The sequence below is a fragment of the Haliotis cracherodii genome, unplaced genomic scaffold, assembly GCF_022045235.1.
Source record: "Haliotis cracherodii isolate W230 unplaced genomic scaffold, xgHalCrac1.p SCAF_10, whole genome shotgun sequence".
Lineage (NCBI taxonomy): Eukaryota > Metazoa > Mollusca > Gastropoda > Lepetellida > Haliotidae > Haliotis > Haliotis cracherodii.
In genome coordinates, this window is record NW_027266265.1 from 40,010,494 (window position 1) to 40,028,019 (window position 17,526).

The following is a 17,526-nucleotide window of genomic DNA, read 5'->3' on the forward strand; positions in this document are numbered from 1 at the left end:
CTAAAAATGTTATGAATTTAATTTATTAAATGAATGTTATGAAACATTATCAATAGACTGCTATGAAGTGATCACTGCTAATACAAGTCAATGCTGCAATTATGTGTATTGTGTTTTGTTTTATCCAATATGGCAGACGTTTCCGAGCAAAAACTTATATAAAGAACGTATATACTGATTTCTCCAGTCCCTTGTAGTTCGTTATATCCATGTTCTACTGTAGTGGCACAACATGACATAACCAGTGCATTGTGGGTATAACAGTGGTCATGTGACTTTCTCGGGGTGGAATACACAGAATATAAGGTTCAATCAATAAAGAAAATGAGTTAACAGAAAATAGAATGCAAAGATTGACTTCAAAAGTTTGAATAATCAATACTCACAATTTGTCTTATTTGAGAATCTGATTTGAATCTGAATGCCGATTGAAACAATATCTTGGAGTGAGATCTGTCTCTAGGAAGTCATAAACGCTGTCAACAAGTTCAGCGTGACAAGTTTATGATGTGTGTAGAGTGCTCCAAATCGAGAAGACCACTGACAATGTGTTTAACTGGGGCTGTGTGCAGGACTGTAAATACTGACAGGGTGTGCCTTGAATATTAAAGTAATATGTCTCTGTTTAAATGATACAAGTCTGACAAGAGTCTCGGGCAAGACCCACCCAAGGAACAAAGGGGTTTCTGTAGGGGTGAAGCTGTGACTCAAATAAGTCACAAGCACAATCTACCAAGACTGCACTCGTGCGATTACATATCTGTAGGGAGTACTAGTGTCATTAATATATCTGAGGGGAGACTGTACTTGTGTCATTTATATATCTGAGGGGAGACTGTACTTGTGTCATTAGATATATCTGAGGGGAGACTGTACTTGTGTCATTAATATATCTGAGGGGAGACTGTACTTGTGTCATTAATATATCTGAGGGGAGACTGTACTTGTGTCATTAGATATATCTGAGGGGAGACTGTACTTGTGTCATTAATATATCTGAGGGGAGACTGTACTTGCATCATTAATATATGTGAGAGGAGATCATACTTGTGTCATTAATATATCTGAGAGATCATACTTGTGTCATTAATATATGTGAGAGATCGTACTTGTGTCATTAATATATCTGAGAGATCATACTTGTGTCATTAATATATGTGAGAGGAGATTGTACTTGTGTCATTAATATATCTGAGAGATCGTACTTGTGTCATTAGATATCTGAGGGGAGACTGTACTTGTGTCATTAATATATGTGAGAGGAGATCATACTTGTGTCATTAATATATCTGAGAGATCATACTTGTGTCATTAATATATGTGAGAGGAGATTGTACTTGTGTCATTAATATATCTGAGAGATCGTACTTGTGTCATTAGATATCTGAGGGGAGACTGTACTTGTGTCATTAATATATGTGAGAGGAGATCATACTTGTGTCATTAATATATTTGAGAGATCATACTTGTGTCATTAATATATGTGAGAGATCGTACTTGTGTCATTAATATATCTGAGAGATCATACTTGTGTCATTAATATATGTGAGAGGAGATTGTATTTGTGTCATTAATATATCTGAGAGATCGTACTTGTGTCATTAGATATCTGAGGGGAGACTGTACTTGTGTCATTAATATATGTGAGAGGAGATCATACTTGTGTCATTAATATATCTGAGAGATCATACTTGTGTCATTAATATATGTGAGAGATCGTACTTGTGTCATTAATATATCTGAGAGATCGTACTTGTGTCATTAGATATCTGAGGGGAGACTGTACTTGTGTCATTAATATATGTGAGAGGAGATCATACTTGTGTCATTAATATATCTGAGAGATCATACTTGTGTCATTAATATATGTGAGAGATCGTACTTGTGTCATTAATATATCTGAGAGATCATACTTGTGTCATTAATATATGTGAGAGGAGATTGTACTTGTGTCATTAATACATCTGAGAGATCGTACTTGTGTCATTAGATATCTGAGGGGAGATTGTACTTGTGTCATTAGATATATCTGAGGGGAGACTGTACTAGTGTCATTAATATATCTGAGAGATCGTACTTGTGTCATTAGATATCTGAGGGGAGACTGTACTTGTGTCATTAGATATATCTGAGGGGAGACTGTACTTGTGTCATTAATATATCTAAGAGGAGACTGTTCTTGTGTCATTAGATATATCTAAGAGGAGACTGTACTTGTGTCATTAGATATCTGAGGGGAGACTGTACTTGTGTCATTAATATATCTGAGGGGAGACTATACTTGTGTTATTAGATATCTGAGGGGAAACTGTACTTGTGTCATTAGATATATCTGAGGGGAGACTGTACTTGTGTCATTAATATATCTGAGGGGACTGTACTTGTGTCATTAATATATCTGAGGGGAGACTGTACTTGTGTCATTAAATATCTAAGGGGATACTGGTTATAGACAATTATCATCTAAAGGGAGACTGTACTTGTGACAATTACACATCCAACGACATAGAAAATCCAAAATTCGATCACCAATTCTGTGAAAGAGCCTTTCAGAAAACCGTCATCGATGTATGTATTTGACAATCAGTTTTCATCACAATCACTGCCCGAGGCAGGTGTTCCAGGTAATCTTTGAACGTCCAGGTTTAACATGTGAATGACGAGTCCAAGGCCACTTTCCGCTACTGTCATCAAAGACGACCACCTGGGCCATGTGTGGTTACTGCGGACAGTTAAATTCCCCCATGTAAGAAGATGTCACACAATGTTTCATCTGCCCCCCACATCCGGCTGTGTCACCAGACTAGATTTAGCTTTATATTTAGACCCATTTTCCTGTTGCTGTATTTCTTCGGGACCATCATATTGATCTGGAGCCATGAATCCCTCTACATCTGTTTGTGCACGAGTTTTTTCCGATGCCTCCTATTGGTCAGAAGGAAGTAGTACACCAAGTAGGAATGTTATTTAAAGCTATTTCGTCAAGGAAGTTCCAACAGTTTATTTGATCTGATTACAAAAAACATGGTTGTCGTAGTGCAGTATTACCCGTATGTCACAGAACAAAAGACAAGATACTGAAAATAACTAATTTGTATTTATATATTCATATTGCTGAAGGCAAATGGTACTATATTACTCATATAATGGTAGATTGATCATGATTAATAACTTTTCATTATTTCAGAAATTAACTTTAGAGATTCTCAATGCTGATTGGTCGTACAATGCTTCAATTTTTAGAAGAAAAAAAAAGGCATTATCTATTCTTCATGACAGACCAAATTGATTACATATTACCATCTGATCAAGACGTCTCTCTAGACGGTTGACATTTCATACATTTTGTTTTCATTTTCTCTCATAATATGTCAATGGGTAATAAGTAGAATAACCTACTCAAAACTCAGAATTAAGGATAAACCTTCATCCAAAAATAAAAGTCCCTCGCCAAAGGCTGGGATTAACACAATTTATTCACTCGTAACAGTACAATGTGTGAAGCCCATTTTCCCGCATCCCCCAGCATGATATTGCTGGAATATTGCTTAAAGTGGCGTAAAGCCATACTCACTCACTCACTAGTAACAGATACTTTGTAAATTCCTTGTAGCTCGTTGGTTATTTACCAAGTAGGTTATACATGTGAAACACATATTTTCCCAAACATCACAATACTTATCATACTTATGTAAGAAATGTTTTGTTTCAGAATCACACTATTCCATGCATACAATCTGAAAATAAAATACCTTCCAACATAAATTTTTCCTCATTTGACACAGTAGCCATGGTAGCAAAACAGATAATATTATCATTGTAATAACACGCCCATGGTTAAAATATTACATCCAGCGCATACAAATTGAGAATGAAAACAAATAATATACAAAGAGTGTGGTTATTTGTATCCAATTTATGCATGTTATGTCACATTTTGGTTTCTATTGCTCGTTGCTTAACACCGCACTCAGCAATATTTCCAGCTATATGACGGCGGTCTATAAATAATCGAGTCTGGACCAGACCATCCAGTGATTGACATCATGAGCATCAATCCACGCAATTGGGATACGATGACATGCATCAACCAAGCAGGCGAGCCTGACCACCTGATCCCGTTAGTCGCCTCTAACGACGAGCAAAGTCACCTTATACATCAAGCATGGGTTGCTGAAGACCTATTCTACCCAGGATATTTACGGGTCTGTTATGTTATATTTTACCTGTAATCAACATTTCTATTCTGGTAAGAAATACACCCAAAGTGCAAGGTGTCAATTGTTGATTTTGTTCAATCTAATACTGGATACTCATCTCTGACAGGCTTAGACTTCTGAGCATGTGCAATGATGACACAAGATATATTCTTGGAAACCTAATAAAGTATGGCACATGTGGCCAGCTTGGGACCCTCATACTCTTGCCTTGGACCCCTATACCTTGCCTTGGACCCCCATACCTTGCCTTGGACCCCCATACCTTGCCTTGGACCCCCATACCTTGCCTTGGACCCCCATACCTTGCCTTGGACCCCCATACCTTGCCTTGGACCCCCATACCCTTGCCTTGGACAGCCATACCTTGCCTTGGACCTCCATACCTTGCCTTGGACCCCCATACCTTGCCTTGGACCCCTATACCTTGCCTTGGACCCCTATACCTTGCCTTGGACCCCCATACCTTGCCTTGGACCCCTATACCTTGCCTTGGACCCCCATACCTTGCCTTGGACCCCCATACCCTTGCCTTGGACCCCCATACCTTGCCTTGGACCCCCATACCCTTGCCTTGGACCCCTATACCTTGCCTTGGACCCCTATACCTTGCCTTGGACCCCTATACCTTGCCTTGGACCCCCATACCTTGCCTTGGACCCCCATACCCTTGCCTTGGACCCCCATACCTTGCCTTGGACCCCCATACCCTTGCCTTGGACAGCCATACCTTGCCTTGGACCTCCATACCTTGCCTTGGACCCCCATACCTTGCCTTGGACCAACATACCTTGCCTTGGACCCCCATACCTTGCCTTGGACCCCCATACCCTTGCCTTGGACAGCCATACCTTGCCTTGGACCTCCATACCTTGCCTTGGACCCCCATACCTTGCCTTGGACCCCCATACCTTGCCTTGGACCCCTATACCTTGCCTTGGACCCCCATACCTTGCCTTGGACCCCTATACCTTGCCTTGGACCCCCATACCCTGCCTTGGACAGCCATACCCTTGCCTTGGACCCCTATACCCTTCCTTGGACAGCCATACCTTGCCTTGGACCCCCATACCCTTGCCTTGGACAGCCATACCTTGCCTTAGACCCCCATACCCTTGCCTTGGACCCCTATACCCTTGCCTTGGACAGCCATACCTTGCCTTGGACCCCTATACCTTGCCTTGGACACTCATACCCTTGCCTTGGACCCTCATACCCTTCCTTGGACCCCCATACCCTTGCCTTGGACCCCCATACCCTGCCTGGACCCTCATACCCTTGCCTTGGATCCTCATACCCTGCCTTGGACCCCCATACCTTGCCTTGGACCCCCATACCCTGCCTTGGACCCCCATACCTTGCCTTGGACCCCTAAAGTACTACTGCAAGTCAGTCCCCTATAATTGAAAACAGATGTTTATATTGCAACCTGGTAACTGGAATACTGTTCAAAGCTGTGCAAAACCCAAATCACTCACTAACTTTTAATATCAAACACAATACATTCTACCAGCAATAATGATTAGCACAAAAAAACAATATCCTTAAGATTATTAATCTTTACTTTAAAAATGTTCAATTCTAAAAACAAAATTACAAATCATAGAAGTTATGTCGAATTTACAATGCCACCAAAAGGTAAAATTGTTGTTCTCCACACGCCAATAGACAAATCATATTGCTCTTAATAGCAAACCAAGACTGTCTGAAAGACTATTCTAGAATGGTTGTAACTGCTAAATGCTGAATGTGCGTGTTTGTTCTACTGCAGTTACTGCCAAGGGTGATGTAACAATATTGATCTGCTTGCTTGTGTAGTGACACAATCAATCGTTCACACAAACAACCATGGTCAATAGCAGAGTTAGAAATTAAGGGAAGGGTGCTAGGGTCCTTGTTCCTATCATGCCTGTAGTATTTGAATCAAGGGACACCCACAATCTTTCATTTTTAACATCAGGCCTATGACAAGGGACCCTACAACTGTGTGCTAATATTGAACATATACAAAACAATCACCTCCTGAAAAATAGCAGAGAATGATGTTTAGACTGCCGACAGCAATATTCCAGCTGTCCTCGTGATCATGGCTGCGTGTCAATACTTGAGCCTCGAAAATACAATGGTTGACAGCTTGAGCAATGAAACACGATTTTGCGGTACAATAATACACAATCAGCCATGATATCCTTTGACAACCAAGCCTAACTTTAGTCATCTTTAACAACCAATGTTGGACACTCGGGAAGTTTTCTTCCTGTAATACCCACAATTCACATTCAATAAACCTTCCCCGATTTTATATCTGCAACAAAACTATCTGCCACAAACCTATCAACCACAAATATATATACAACCAAGCAGGGATGGAAACTAGCACTCGAGCCAGCTTGGCACTAGTCCGCTAGCTTGAGCCAGTTTCCCTAATGTTAAAGGTGTCCTCGGGGCTGGTAGAATTTCAACAATTTGGGGGATGTTCCTATATAATAATATTATAGAGGCCAGTAGACTTTCAACGTTAAGTTAAATACCTGCAAAGTTAAGTTTTTTCCGCACTTTATACACAGAATTATGGGTATGAAATGTACAACAGGTGGGTCCAAGCAGCTAGAGGAACAGTTAATTTATTGTAACAGTCTAGTTACCAACACTCAAACGACAATTACTGTATTCGACGTAATAAGCGCCCATGGCAATATTTGCTAATATTTTGAATAGCTTGTGAACAATCCCAGTTAGCACCCCTTCCGATTGATCAATGTACACAAGGCCTATTTATTCGTGTATAATACGCACTCGTGTGTTATGCATCCTTAATTATGGGCAATTAAATTCTGGGAAAAAATATCTGTTGTGTATAATACACACAGTCTTTTCTTTTGTATCATTTCAGGCTTTTAGCATAAACCACCAAAATTATATTCTAATAAGGGCCCCCTATTTCTAATTTTGAGAGCTCCCTGGGTGCTTATTACGTTGAATACGGTATACATATATGTCCAGTCTGCACTATTTCAAATCGGACATTTTGCAGTCACAACTGGACCGATTTTCAGGTCCCTGGTTAGGGAGAATCCATTTGATTTTCAGGGTTGATGGGGGATGTGACAATTGATTTAATTACATTTACTGACAGCAAGCACATTGTCAGTGATTCTTGTCTTAGTTATTACAATCCAGGTTGAGTAGCTACACATTTTGTGGACTAGTAAAATTTGTCTCAACTAGCGGTGCAAAAATTGATACATAGTATTGGATCTTGTAAACTTGGTTCTATACTTGCAATAATAAAGCCCACTCGTCTCACATCAGTTTCAGAACACCATCCACAAGTTCCAGTTCTACAAAATAGTCCTGGCAAAAGAATTATTTACATGCTTTTTGTTTACTCAATATTATCGTAACCTTGACTTCTGCTGGCAACAAGTTCAAAATCTTCGACAAATATCTCCTGTAATGTTTCCTAGCATAGACTAATCCTTCTCAAACAAAGGGAGATAACCCTAGACAAACGTCCTCTCTCATACATTCTTGTTTCGCATCCAACAAACCTGATGCAGGACAATCTGCAAATATTTTGCGGATTTTGTTTTCTTTGAGGTCGACCATGAATAAAGCTGTCAATGGGCTCACACAGTCCCAACAAATTTGGATAACTCTTAAGACATGCGCTCAAATGATGGTTGCCTTTTTTCAGCAACAGAGTCAACATTATTTTCATATAAAACAAACAAAGTTTCTCCTCCATGGATCTTCCTGCATCCAGCAATGGCTGCCACACTGAATACAAGCAACTGAATATTGGAAAATGTAAGATTTCCATGCCGGCTACTGGACAATTACTTACTAGCCCTGGGGAAGAGGAACAACTGATAATTTAGGAGACTCAAGTATGAGTAAGAAGTGATTTTAAAGAAACATTTTCTTTCATATTTATTAACATAATCATCGTCTGATGTAGATTAATTTTATTTTTTTATTTTCTGATTTTGTGACCAGTTGTGTACACGAAAAATCCGGCAACTGGCAAAAGAGGCCCAGTTATTTAAGGTTCCGCTATTCACAGTGCAGAGTTGCATCAGAAACGCTGGTTCAAGTCCGGGTCCGTAATTATGGTTCAAAGTTTGTCAGCGCCATTTCTTTACTCGTGATTTCATTAAGGCATTAAATGTCAGATGCCTGCATTCTTGCCATAAAAGGCGACAATGCTTGTCGTAAGAGGCGACAAATGGGATCGGGTGGTTAGGCTCGCTGACTTGGTTGATGCATGTCATCATATCCCAATTTCGTAGATTGATGCTCATGATGTCAATCACTGGATTGTCTGGTCCAGACTCAATTTTTTACAGTCTGCCGTCATATAGCTGGAATAGTGCTGAGTGCGGCGTTAAACAATGACAACAACTTTGCTAAAGCATATATAGTGTGATGCAGATCTCAGCTCTAGCAGCCTATACTCTTGCCCTTCTCAGAATCTAGGTTTGTTAACACTACTAGATTTTAGTTCATGTACCCTCAATCCCACAACATGATGTTTATAAAAACAGGGGTGGACATCCCCTTGGTCGGTTAGTCTAAGACTTTAAGAGGGACGAGTTATCCCAAATCTTGTTATTTTACACGAACCTGTAGTCCAAATTCAGCTGCAGACTTATGTTGGATATGACCAAAGGTGTAAACATGAACACTTAAGTCTAATGTCTACTGTGGAGGAGTGAGAGTGAATATGGTTTTACGCTGCTCTTGGCAATATTCCATCTGGGGACAACAGAAATGAGCTTCACAGGTTGAACAGATTAGGGGAATTATCACACCAGACTGCGATAGACAAATGTTTAGCAACTAGTCTACCCACAGACCTACATAACCGGTCTGTGCTCTACCAGCTGTGAAGGAGACTGTTCATCTTCAAGCTTTTAATGATTTATTCTGTTAGTAATAATTCCATGGCAAACAAATCAACATCAACTCCCTGCTGTCAATTTACTGCCTATCTCTTGTTGAAAATCAATAAAGAAGGTTCAAGTGTCTGTACACAGATCTACATTTTTTTTTCTCGACATGGGATCCCAGATACTCAGTAGGGTTTGTCCCCAAATCAATATCAGACAAGTCATGCATATATGTCTTGACTTTTATTGAAAGACAGCCATTGTATAAAGCTATTTATGTCTGATCTATTTTTAGTTCTGACTCTCTTGGAGGTACAGTGAATTATATTATCATGAACATAAATTCATGAACTTGAAATCTGCCATTACTCAAGAAACTCCACACTGATGGGTTATCTTCCCGAGGGACCGCCTCTGTGGTCTAGTGGTAGAGTGTCCGCCCCGAGAGCGGAAGGCCCGGGGTCCGATCCTCGGCCACACACACACACACACACACACACACTCACACACACACACACACACACACACACACACACACACACACACACACACACACACACACACACACACACACACACACACACACACACACACACACGTAATAATCTTGGACGCAATGTTAAACCTCAAGCACACACACACACACACACACACACACGCACTCACGCACACGCACACACACACACACACATGCATGCACGTCGCTATATAAATGACACATTATGATATACCATCAAATTTACACCCAAAGTATTTAGGCATGATCACCGATGCTCATGACATGGCCCGAGCTCAATATGCACATGTGATAGGGGCTCAGGTTGAGAGGGAAAGTCAATAGACTGAATCAATAATCACTTTGGCCTCTCCCAGCCATGAATAATGAAATCTTGACAGGAACACTGGAAACATAAGCTTGTCGCTTATCACAGAGCACATAAATTATCAAGTATCATGGCTATGTGTTATGGCAGTCATTGGCATGATTTGTGTGATTTGATCCACAACATACTAGAGAGACTAGATGCTAGGTTTGCAACATCACATACACATGACTGAGACAGTGTAGATGTTTGTTGTTGTTACTGTTAGTGACACACTCAGCAATATTCCATCTATATGACATTGATATTTTCATGAGCGGCACACCCATAAGTAAAAATGACAACTTTATTTCACACAAATTAAATATACTAATTTAATATTTTCAGAAAATTATAGCATTTCATCCTAATGCCTTATGATTACACTGCTGACCATTGCAAGCAGCACATCTTTTGTCAGTCTGTAGTGTTCACTGATACATTTCAGTAACTATTTGGCAATTCTGACATGTTGAATTATTTGTGCAAGCCTTAGAAATGAGAGTGTAATATCTCCAGGTTCATAGGAAGGCAAGCTAGACAGTATGGTAAGACCCTGAATCTGCCGCACATGACAATGCATCATGTTTACACTGTTTTGTCCATAGATCAACTATCTGTAACGATTCATCAACACACTGATGCAAGGAATATGGCTCCTTAATCATGTTAATGTATCAACTGTTCATAATGATTCATTAAAATACTGACATAAAGGAATATAGCAATAATGCAAGATCAGTTATTTATTTCTTTTTCAGGGATTTATCTACACTTGCTTAGAGATCAATATTCAGCCCCAAGTCCGCAGCAAATGTCATTAAAAATTCTGAAATTGGAATTATACATTTCCCAATTCATGTAGTAACTAATAATTACCGTATTCATCGTAATAAGCGCCCCACTCTAATAAGTGCCAAAATCGAGATTTGCTAATATATTGGCTAGTGAACAATCCCAAGTAGCACCCCTTCCGACCCCTATTCTCATATAATACACACCGCTTCCTCCCCCTATCTGCGTAAAATACGCACTCGTGTGTTACATGCACCCTTTATTATTGGCAATTAAATTCTGGAAAAAATATATCTGTCGTACATAAACATTTCAGGCTGTCAGCATAAACCACGAAATTTATCTTTCAACTCCAAAATAATATTCTAATAAGAGCCCCCTATTTCTAATTTTGAGAGCGCCCTGGGCGCTTATTACGTCGAATACGGTAATTTTATGGCTTTGTAGAGGTAACCTGTATGTCACTGATGATTGGACCAATGTTCTAATGCGTGACTGCTATCTCAGAATATAATCTTAAAATACCTCTAAATATAAGAAATAAAAGAACTTTAAAGAAATCCCAATTTTGAACAAATTAATGATATTTTTCACAAATGGCCTGCCAGGGGCACTTAGTTTAAAATCCAAATTCAAAACAGAACTTCAGGGATCTGCCATCAGGTAATCTGTCATACAGACCTTGAAACACAAATATTTTATAACTATAATTTAACAACTGTTTTTTTCTGTAAAATAGTTCATTTGAGAGACTAGATGTTAGTCCAGTCATCTGGTCACACAGCCCTTAGATGTCCAAGAACGAGGGTGGAATTCTTATTCTTAATCAATTGTTTAAATTAATATTTCCTCAGACATTCGAGTGTTCTATGCAGGTCTTGATGGGGGTTGTTAAATGTCTGTAGTCGGACAGCAAAGTTGGGGGTCTTTAGTCAGTGGTCATTAGTTTTTCAGCTTATTCAGCAAACAACACATGCAAATATGATAAGCTGTCAAGTTGAACCTAAAATGCAAAATCATCTCTATGCAAATGCAGATCATCATTCTATCTGTAGGGAAACATGGTGACTAGGGCTGGAACAAGTCCAAATTTACTACCCGGGTACCCACTGTAGGTCTCAAGAGATTGGTACAAAACATTCGATTGGGAAACTTCATGCCTCAAAGTTTAAATTTTTACCAAGTAACCATATGGCTACAAGCAGTTTTTTCCAGGTATCCAGTGGTAAAATCAAGAAGTCAAGCCAATACTGTAGGTAGCCAAAACCATTTTAAATTATCTTCTATCAAATAACTATTACATGTACAAGTCATAGCACTACTCTTGGAATTGTATATTAGTGGAAAATGTACATGAGTTTGTTATTTGTGACTCAAACAAAGATGCAATTTATGTTTCTAGATTACATAGGTATATCCTTGCTTATCCAATAAACTATCAACTAAGATAAAATACTAATTACATTAATATCTATGTATTTCGGTTCATTGTTGACTTTAGGAGGAATTATTTGCAAGTACAATTAGTAGTAGACATAATTATTTTTGTGGCTACATATGTGTAGTCATTTGGCTACCTCTGGATTTTAGACAGTAGACAAATTGAAATTTAGGTCACATTGGCCACCATTTTAGTCATAACTTTGAGGCCTGGAAACATTTGACCGTACTCCTGTCAAAATGTATTTAGATACACGTATAAACTGATCTGGTCATGCATACACTGAAGTTGACTGAAGTTTTATCTTTAGGCAAACATATAAAGTCAGAAGGAATGAAGAATAGTCAGAAAGAATTGTGAACATTTGTCACTTATAGTGTAACCATAGAGTTTAAGATAATTTTTGCCATAAAACAATATAATCATGTCACTAACCATGGGTCCGGGTAGTTCTGTGGATATTCGGGTCCTACTCAATACCCACCCAACCCTAGTACCCGAGTTACCCGTCCCAGCCCTAATGGGGACACAGCTGGCTCTGCTTTAGCTTCATGGCTACAATTTGTGTTTTGCAAATACCAAATAATGACTGGTTTTGTTCAGTCATTAGATATAGTTAAATACAACTTTTATGAAATATTAGCAAGATTACAATAAAACAGTAAACTTTTAATTGAGGCTGAACAGTTTTTTTATGGCCACTTACATTAATCTTTTATAAATTTGATTTGACTCATCTTACATCTATATCAATTTATTTAGTTGTTTTACACTTAACAATATACTGCATCAGGAATCTCTTCTATATGCACACAAGCATGTATTTTGATTTGCATACATCCATGAGTGAACAGTACTAGTGTTCTCTGACAGGGTTGATGAGTTTGTCATTGTGCCATAGTATTCTTTTCATCATCCTACATCATCCTGACTGGATATCTTTCATTTCATATTACTGGAAATACAGGCATTGAAATGAAAATGATCAAGTCTTTCATTTTGAAAAATTTTTCGAAAGTTTTTTTCATAAATGTAACATTTTGATTTCTGTTATAATGATTATCCTCTTAATGGCAGTAGATCTAAATTCTTCTATGTCCTAAATTACTGATTATGATATATAAATACTATAACAGAATTGACATTTCATTGCGATCTGTCCATCAAAAGTATCACAGGCACTCTTCCCGGATAGTCAATATCACCTGAGTTCAACATCCACCCAAGTAGGTCATAGGTAGGCTTTTCTCATCTCATCCGTCGGGCATTCCGAAAAGGTGACAGGTGCTCTTTAATTTTACTTTACTGATTCCAGCAACCCCACATCTGCGCACACTTACGTGAACGAACTGAATCTGTCGTGGGCATAACACGTCAAAACATACACGAAAATACGGAACGGAAAACAATATTACCGACTTACCTTATCTCGTCCCGCTAACAAGGTCTTCGTACTGTAGCTTCTCGGCCATTACATATCTCGGGAGATATCGAGTGATTCCGTGCTCTCTCTCTCGAGTACTCTCGGTTTCAATCAAGGACGATAACTCTAATCTTGTTGCCAAGTCAAACAATTATTAAAACGGCGGTACTGTGTGTTACTGTGTGATTCAACAATGGCGTTTGTTAATATTCACTAGTTCTTGAAAATTCAAAATAAATGATTACTATCATATATCCTAGAGGTTTCTTGACTTCATGATCGTGAACTATTTCTCGTTTCCGCCTCAGATTTGCGGGAATATTATTAAGGCAATCCGGGTTTTTTTTTCTGTTTCCCATCTCCAATCCGCCCTGACGTGATATAAATAATAACAAGGTTTTCATATCTCAATTTTCCCCGCCGCTGTGGAAATGTATGCCACGATGTGACAACAAAAACTACTACATTGCACTCCATGAAAAACCAGATCACATTCTATGGGCGGCCATTTGATAAACAAACTTTTGACCGAATGGCCGCCCATACACATTCAACATTCTTCAGTTATATTTATTAATAATTCGTTTCTGAAGCAAAGCAACTCGATCTACGTCATAAATTAATTTAAAGACTGGGGCCAAGTTTTCTAAACTTTAAAATATCATAAAATAGTTTACACAATTAGCCAAAAACAGTTTTTATTTATTTATTTCCGCCCGTTCGCCCTCTTGCTGGTTGAGGTTGGATATGGGAAACATTATTAGTTATGGTGTCTTTAGTTGCCCCCGTTTACGGTGTCTTATAAGGTAACCGAGACCAATGTTTTTTCTCCTAACCTAATATGACACGACATTTAAAGACACCACAACGAATTTATTATGCTGAAAAGTCTACACTATCTAGTATTTTTATCGCACATGTCATGTCAAAATGAAAACTTGACACTTATAAATGACAGGGCCAGTACATATGTTGCCGAAACTACGCACTGATCCGTGAAGATCCGGGGTAGAATAGATCTTCAGTAACCTATGTTTGCCCTAAAGGGCGACTATGCTTGTCGTAAGGGGCGATTCACGGGATCGGCTGGTCGTGCTCGCTGACTTGGTGGATGCATGTCATCGTATCCCAATTGCGTGGATCGATGCTCATGATGTCAATCACTGGTTTGTCTGGTCCAGACTCGATTATTTACAGACCATCGTCACATAGCTGTAATAGTGCTGAGTGCGGCGTTAAAGGGAGAGTTTACACGCAAGAATCACTTTCTTTCTTATTTTAAACAAAACGCAATTTTGGAATTAGTTAGTATCAGTGTTAGAAAATATACACTCATTTTTCTCACAGTGAAAGTACGAAATTCGCAATAAGTGTGACCATGTCATGCCGTTATGAGGCCTTCATTTTCCGAGCTAAACAGGCCTGAGGTATCACCCTTCGATGATGACGTAATTGGTGCCTATTTAACTGGGCCCCTGTCTTGTCACAACGCAAAAGATATCAAGTACCAATTTATGGTGAGACAACATGGCATCCGACACATTGCCTGATCCGAAGAGGTTCCATCAAGAAATCGCAAAACTATAAACTTATGAACCAACACGAGCAAGTTTCGCGGTATGGAACCGATGAAAATCAAGTTAAAACAAGCAAACTACGCACGAAATGTGAACGCTTAAACAATCACTATATAGCTATAACGGATAGAATTATTAAAATGCCTGCATGTTATCAGAAATATGCGGGGCACTCTATAGAGAATACTACACTCATTCTCGTTAGATACCATTTTTACGAAACGAGTGGACTTTCTATGGTATCTGACCTCGCTTTCGCTCGGTCAGATACCATAGAAAGTTCACGCGTTTGATAAAAAGATGAGGCGGTTTCACAGGTCTCCTTTATTTCTAGTTCAGGTGGGTAAACCACGGACTTGTATATGGTTATATAGGTCCGTGGGTAAACCAATGGAAGGGACACTGGCTATTTGGCTGAAGGCAAATAAACAAAATGATTTTACGGCACTTCTGTCATTTCTTGCTCTGTCTGAAAGGCCACGCGTGCACACGGAGACCCGCATATCGATGCGGTGTATGGTCTTTGACAACCTATAGACAAAGTGGCGAGTCCGTTTGACCCTTTCACAGTTCAGGTGCGGTCGGGTAGCCTAGAGGTTAAAGCGTTCGCTCGTCACGCCGAAGACCAGGGTTCGATTCCCGACATGGGTACAACGTGTGAAGCCCATTTCAGGTGTTCCCCGACGTGATATTGCTGGAATATTGCTAAAAGCGGCGTAAAACCATACTCACTCACTTCGCAGAACAATTCTTTAAATTCAATTGTTTACCGCTAGGTAGTTTATAAACAGTGCGTGGACAAATTTGATTTCATCCCATCAGCCTACCATCACCTTATCAACTACAATGGTAATGTAGCAGTATTGTATAACAGACACTGTAACTACACATCGCAATCAAAGCCGCCTTGTTACACGCTTGTTCCGTAGGTTTTATCCCCTGTCATATATACCTTATCACAAGTTGTCAGCTAGTGAAACAATGTTGGTTGTCATCGGACCCGTGAAGATCCGGGGTAGAATAGGTCTTCAGCAACTCATGCTTGCCGTAAAAGGCGGCTGTGCTTGTTGTAAGAGGCGATATTAACATGGAGGAATGTAGTACAATTTCATGGCAAGTGGAGGTATATACATGTATATGTTGTCGTAAGAGATTACAAACGTTATCGGGTGGTCAGGCTCGCTGACTTGGTGGATGCATGTCATCGTATCCCAACTGCGTGGATCGATGCTCATGATATCTATCACTGGATAGTCTGGTCCATACTCGATTATTTAAAGACCGCCGTCATATAGCTGGAAAACTGCTGAGTGCGGCGTTGAACAACAAACAAAACAAACAAGTTGTCAGCGTTTGTTGTTTCCGTTTATCTCTGTGTATATGTAATCTTAACTATATACCATGTCCTACCCAGTTCTTGATCACGTGTTTTAACAAAAGTTCTAGCGCCTGTAAAGACACGTCGCATTGAACTAATAAAGGTGATGAACTCCATAATTCAAATGTTTATACATGTAGATAACTGAAGTGTCCGTAACCTACTTAAAGCTATATAAGAAACAAAAACACTGTGTTCCCAGCGAAGCAGTGTACTATATATAAACACAAGAATGTGTACATATTTTGCGCTGAAACATTCTCCATCTCAGAGCCAAAGGTCGCATTGATGGGATTACATTAGGAGTCTAGAGGCTTAGGCAGATTGGCCGCCGTGGCGAGTTTGACACCATTTGATTTTTGTTTGCTACACGACAAACCGACAGACAGACAGATATATTTTTTAATGTCTCATTTGTAACACAAATTTACAACCAATCGCTTAGCGATTTATGGGAGACACTAAAACAATCAAAATTCATAAAAGATAGGTCTATACATTATTTATTTTAAATACCCCGTCTTAAAGTTAAGATGCAGTGGCAGGCTTTGGAAGCGTCAAAGATCAGTAATGAGCTGGACCAAATAGTAAGGAACTGGTCGTCATTTTGTAAATCTAAAAAACCCGCGGATTTTACTGTTACAAACAGCAAACAAGTCATGACGTATAGAACTGTATACAGGACATTCCAATAAAACATGTTTTTCATATTCCACACAGTTTTTACAATTGAAACACGATCTCTCATTAAAAGAAACATTTTCATAACGCCCTGTTTCAATACGTAATGGTGTTACACCTCATCGGAATTTGGCAAGTGCGCTTCTGTGAGCCCTAAGTAAATGGTGAGCCAGGTATGCCTCCGTCTGATAAAACTGTTTATAATTTCTGTAATTTCGCAACTTAAAGTTACAGCAATTAAAACAGTTGTTATCCATAA

General features: G+C 39.3%; 1 protein-coding gene across 3 annotated transcripts in view; it reads right to left on the minus strand.

The window, feature by feature from the left end:
• LOC139454375 (uncharacterized) overlaps nt 1-13,717 on the minus strand; it is a 64,885-nt gene extending 51,168 nt beyond the window's left edge. Inside the window, exon 1 of one of the 3 annotated variants that reach the window (XM_071236033.1) lies at nt 13,632-13,717. The gene's annotated coding sequence lies outside the window, so the exon portion shown is untranslated. Of the gene's footprint in view, nt 1-386; nt 497-13,631 lie in introns of those variants that run through there. The other 2 variants (XM_071236035.1, XM_071236038.1) reach the window with 2 other exon arrangements.
• Between the last annotated feature and the right edge of the window lie 3,809 nt (nt 13,718-17,526).